The sequence below is a fragment of the Gigantopelta aegis genome, chromosome 7, assembly GCF_016097555.1.
Source record: "Gigantopelta aegis isolate Gae_Host chromosome 7, Gae_host_genome, whole genome shotgun sequence".
NCBI lineage: Eukaryota > Metazoa > Mollusca > Gastropoda > Neomphalida > Peltospiridae > Gigantopelta > Gigantopelta aegis.
The window spans coordinates 11,687,183-11,692,540 of record NC_054705.1 but is presented as its reverse complement, the minus strand read 5'-3'; positions in this window follow the sequence as shown (position 1 = coordinate 11,692,540).

Sequence of the window (5,358 nt, the reverse complement as noted above, 5' to 3'; positions counted from 1 at the left end):
GTTAAATTCTTTGCTCTACAGCTTCAAGAAACTTACTAACATTTGCATCATGTTCCTGCTGATCACGGCCTGCAACTGTGATATTATCTAGATACGGGAATGTGTCTCTGAGTGCCTCCTCTTCAACCATCCTGTCCATGGCTCTCTGAAAAACGGCCACACCATTTGTAAGACCAAACGGAATTCGGCAGAATTGGTAGAGTCTACCATTTGCCTCAAATCCTGTGAACTTCCTATCAGGTTCTTGTATTGGAACTTGATGATATGCACTTTTAAGATCAAATGTTGAAAACACTTTGTAGTGTGCGAGGTTATTGACCATCTCATCAATTCTAGGCAGTGGATACGCATCAAGCTCTGTATACTGATTTATGGTCTGGGAATAGTCCACACACAGTCGTTTCTTGTGTCGTTGTAAAGGATCCTTGACAACTACAACTTGTGCACGCCAATGTGATGTACTGGGCTCAATAATACCATCTGCGAGAAGACGAATGATTTCTTGTTCTATAAAGTTCTTGTCATCCTTGCTGAAACGCCGGGACTTTGTTGCAATAGGTTTAAACTCAGGAAGAAGATTTGCAAACAATGATGATTCACCCAGTGAAGCTACTGAAAGTGCCGATACTGATTTTGTCCTAGGGATTACCAAATCAGGATTACTGCCATCAAATTCAATGATAACACACTTGTGTTGCTTCTGGAAATCTTGTCCAAGAATGAGGTCACTGCAAAGATTCTTAAGAACACCCAGTCGAGTGGATGTATAAACATGACCATTTATGTTTAAGTCCACCAAACAGTGCCCAAGAACATGGGTCTTTAGAGTCGTCATGGCCATAGATATATCTTGAGATGAAGGAGAGATTTTAAGCTTCAGGTTTTTGGCGACGTGTTCACTTACGAAACTATCTGAGCTACCAGAGTCAATTAGAGCTGTTAGATTATGTCCACAGATAGAAACACACAAAGAAGCTTGAGACAGACTCTGGGGACAAGCGGCAGTAATTGAACAGATTGTTGGTGAAAATATTGCAGCTGAAGTACTGTTATTACTTTTGTTAGATCTGGACTGACATACTTTTGCGAAATGACCTTTAATGCCACATTTATTACAACACACATCCCGAGCTGGGCATGCCCTCCTATTATGAGTGGCTCCTCCACAGAAAAAGCATTTCTTTCCTGTTGGATATGTTGTAGCTAGAGGATGTTCACGTGGAACGGGTACTTCATCGGTCGAAGAAGTGTCGATACTTGCAGCTGAACATCTCCCTGATGACGTATATGATTCGGAATTTTTCTGTGCCAGGTCTAGAGCATTTGCTTGATCAAAAGCTGTACTAAGATCTAGTTGCTTGTTTTCCAGAAGTCGTTGACGAATTAGTGGAGAGGAAATCCCGTTAATAAAAGCATCTCGAATTAGTTCTTCACGATATTGCTCTGCATTGACAGGTTTGAGATTACAATCCCTACTGAGCTTTCTTAATTCTTGTAGGAATTCACTCAGGGTTTCACTAGACTGTTGTTGTCTGGTTGCAAGCAAATGGCGAGCGAATATTTCATTTGGTGGCTTAATATACAAATTCGTCAGTGTTGTAATAGCAGTATCATAATCATTGCAGTCTTCAATGTATTCATAAACATTATGACTCACGTAATTGATCAGAGTTCTGTACTTGTTAGGAGCATGATCACCACATTCGTCGATGAAATTTGTGAATGTCCGATGCCAGTGTTTCCATTCTTTTGCAGCGGTGGGAGAATTTGGGTCTAAGTCGAGACGAGCAGGTTTCAAGAGAGTGTCCATGATAAACAGTTAATTAAATTGTTGTATCCAATGTAGGCTTTAATTAACTGTAAACTTACATAATGGAAAGAAATAAACATTCAACCCATAATACCACATTACCAATATGGCGGTCCCACCGGTGCTAAGTTATTTCGAACTACCGGTGCAACGTAATTAATGTCCCATATTATAAGATAAAAATGTTACGTCACATATATTTGGTCTTTTTTGTGTTTATGAACATTTTATTATAGGAACACCATTTTTCTACACTATTCAGATCTTGCTGTAGTTTATCTTGAATTTGAGTAACAGTTTTCCCTGACATGAACATTGTTGAATCATCTGCATACATACTTGTGGTACAATGTTCAATGTATAGTGGAAGATCATTTATGTACAGTATAAAGAGAAGAGGTCCTAGTATGGAACCCTGTGGAACACCATGAATAATGGATTTAGGTTCTGATGTTGCCATTCCTATAGTGACTTGCTGTGTCCTGTTAGTTAAATAAGATTGGAACAAGTTAAGAGAATTCCCTTTGCAGCCATAAATGTTTAACTTTTGAATCAGAATTGAATGGTCCACAACATCAAAAGCTTTTTTGAAATCAAGAAATATGACTCCATTTAGATTTCCTTCATTCATTTCATGTAACCATTTATCAGTTATATCAATAAGTGCTGTTTGGCATGAGTGTTTTGGTCTAAAACCTGATTTAGATGAGTGTAAAAGGTTAAAGTAATCATAAAATTGCATGGAGATATGTTTTTCTATTAATTTGGACAGTGTTGGCAATACAGATATTGGCCTATAATTTGTAGCTTCAGTTTTGTCACCAGTCTTGAAAATTGGAGTAACTTTAGCATTTTTAAAACATTGTGGATAAATACCACTGTCTATTATTTTGTTAAAAATAAATGTTAACGAAGAAGCAATTGCCAAGGCACCTAACTTAAGTATGAATGAATGAATGAATGTTTAACGACACCCCAACACGAAAAATACATTGGCTATTGGGTGTCAAACTATGGTATGAAGCCTGATAAACACTCAGTTTAGCTTGCTAGCTGGTGGATAGTTGTGTTACCGTGTGTGATGGTTAACTATGCATTGAGCTACATACTAATCATTTCTTGTTTTAAACATGTATAGGGTCTGGTGGTGGTCTGCATGGGATGCTGCTTCCTAGATAGTATAAAATCTATTGATGTAATTGCATTGTGTATATACATGTATGCTATTATTGAAAGTTTTCAGCAAACACATTGCAGTAATTGGGCCAACCATGATCCTTTTTCAAATTAGGCATACTAAATCATTCAGTGTTTCATTATGGGTGGGCAGGGTGGCTATTAGGGGAGTGAGAAGGCCATTAAAAACTTCCAGCTTCGATCTCGGATGATACTAATATATATCACCAGTGCAGTACAATACTTCTCATAACCATTAATACAACTGCTACACAATGTAGCCAATTGATCATAAAACTGAATTTCCCTCTGGTTACCTACTTTCAGTTTATAACGTGGTCATTAACTGTTTTAAATGTATAAAACCATTGGAGAGGATGGCTGTGATAGGTTACGGTCTCCTTCAAACAAGGTTAAATAAAATGAAAAACAATTACAGTTATCATTTCAGTTATCTGCTCATTGTATATTGGTTCCTATATTATATAAAAATATTGAAGAATGATCATGGAAGAGTCATGGAAATGTATTATGAGATATGTATGGGAATCCTGCACACATTGCTTAGCACATACACATATTGGGTCAAAATTTATGAAGCCTGGTTTTTGACTTAGACGCGTGTAACTACATGTATTTACAACGCTTAAACGCCTGTGTTTAAGATAAACAGGCTTCGTAAATTCGGCCTATAATATTCAGCTTATACAACTGCACTTAGCACTCATACATTGCTTTTAGCTAATACAATTAATGTTTTATTAGTGTACTTGCACCTTGGCATTTGGATTAATGTTTTATTGGTGTACTTGCACCTTGGCATTTGGATTAATGTTTTATTGGTGTACTTGCACCTTGGCATTTGGATTAATGTTTTATTAGTGTACTTGCACCTTGGCATTTGGATTAATGTTTTATTGGTGTACTTGCACCTTGGCATTTGGATTAATGTTTTATTGGTGTACTTGCACCTTGGCATTTGGATTAATGTTTTATTAGTGTACTTGCACCTTGGCATTTGGATTAATGTTTTATTAGTATACATTCAGTCTACAAATTTGATATGTAACTTGTGGTGAATTATGTAGTGGCTGAATTTGGTTCAAAGTGTAACTGTACAAAGTTCCACAGTGACTACGTGCCTATACTGGTTCAGAGTGGATTTAGGGCTGTAGGGCCATTATATTTTAAATTTTGGGTGCCTGATTTTTTTTTCTCCTCAAAAAACAAAAACAAAACAACTGCTAAATTGTGGGTGGGTGGGGCTGTGTTTGTGCAAATACATGTATCTTACATTTTCCACATTTCTCATCATGTCTAAATTGTACAAAGTCAGACTAAAACTGTTAGGGTTACCTCTGACAAACTGGTGCATGGTGTCTAAGGAAGTAGGACTTCAGTGCTCATTTGCAGGTTGTGCTTTGCTTACCGTAACACGTATTCTATTAAATGTGCACACCAGCAGTATCATAATTATTTGACATATTTCTACCAGTTAAGCTACTAAATCCAGCTATATTATCCAGTTGATCTACCAAGAGAAAACTAATTTAAAAAATAGTGTCCATACCCACATTCAATCACATACATACACACACACACACACACACACACACACACACACTGCCATTGCTGCTGTTTTTGATGGTGTCACTGGGTCAGTAATGCCTTGTGGGGTTTTTTTTTCAGTCAACACCCCTGTCATTTCAGAGTTAAAATTTGACCTTGTAACTTGTATTATTCAATAGCATAAAAGGAATACTGCATTGTATTGCTTTTTAAAAGTCTTACTCCAAAGAACCAAATTCAACCACTGCATTGTCTGAACAAAAAGGGGTGTTGGGCGGCCAAAATAAGTGCCTATTTTATTCCTATCATATACACATTGTCTTATTTTTCTGTATTATTATCTTTTCAGTGGTTTTCTATTTCCATATTTAGTTTTTTTGAGATGGCTCACTCACTTGACCCCTGCAATATTCTCTATTTTGGGATATTTACTTTTATACAAAATTCCTATTTTAACCCTATTTTCAGGCAACAAAAATTCCTATTTTTTTGACCCACCACCTCACTTGACGGCCTGGTCTTGTTTAACGGTATCACTAGATTATATTTATTTATTAATTCTGACATATAATGTTAGTGGAAACCTACCTTTTTAAAAAAAAAGGAAAAAAAAAGAAGCAATTTCCCCAGACATAGCACATATAATATGCCAGCATATATTGTCTTATTTATAATGTGAGAGTTTGCAGGCACAGATCCAGGGGTAAAGTGCTGGTGTTTCACAAACACACTCACACTCTCCCTATCCCTCCCTCCCCCCCCCCCCCCCTCTCTCTCTCTCTCTCTCTCTCTCTCTCTCTCTC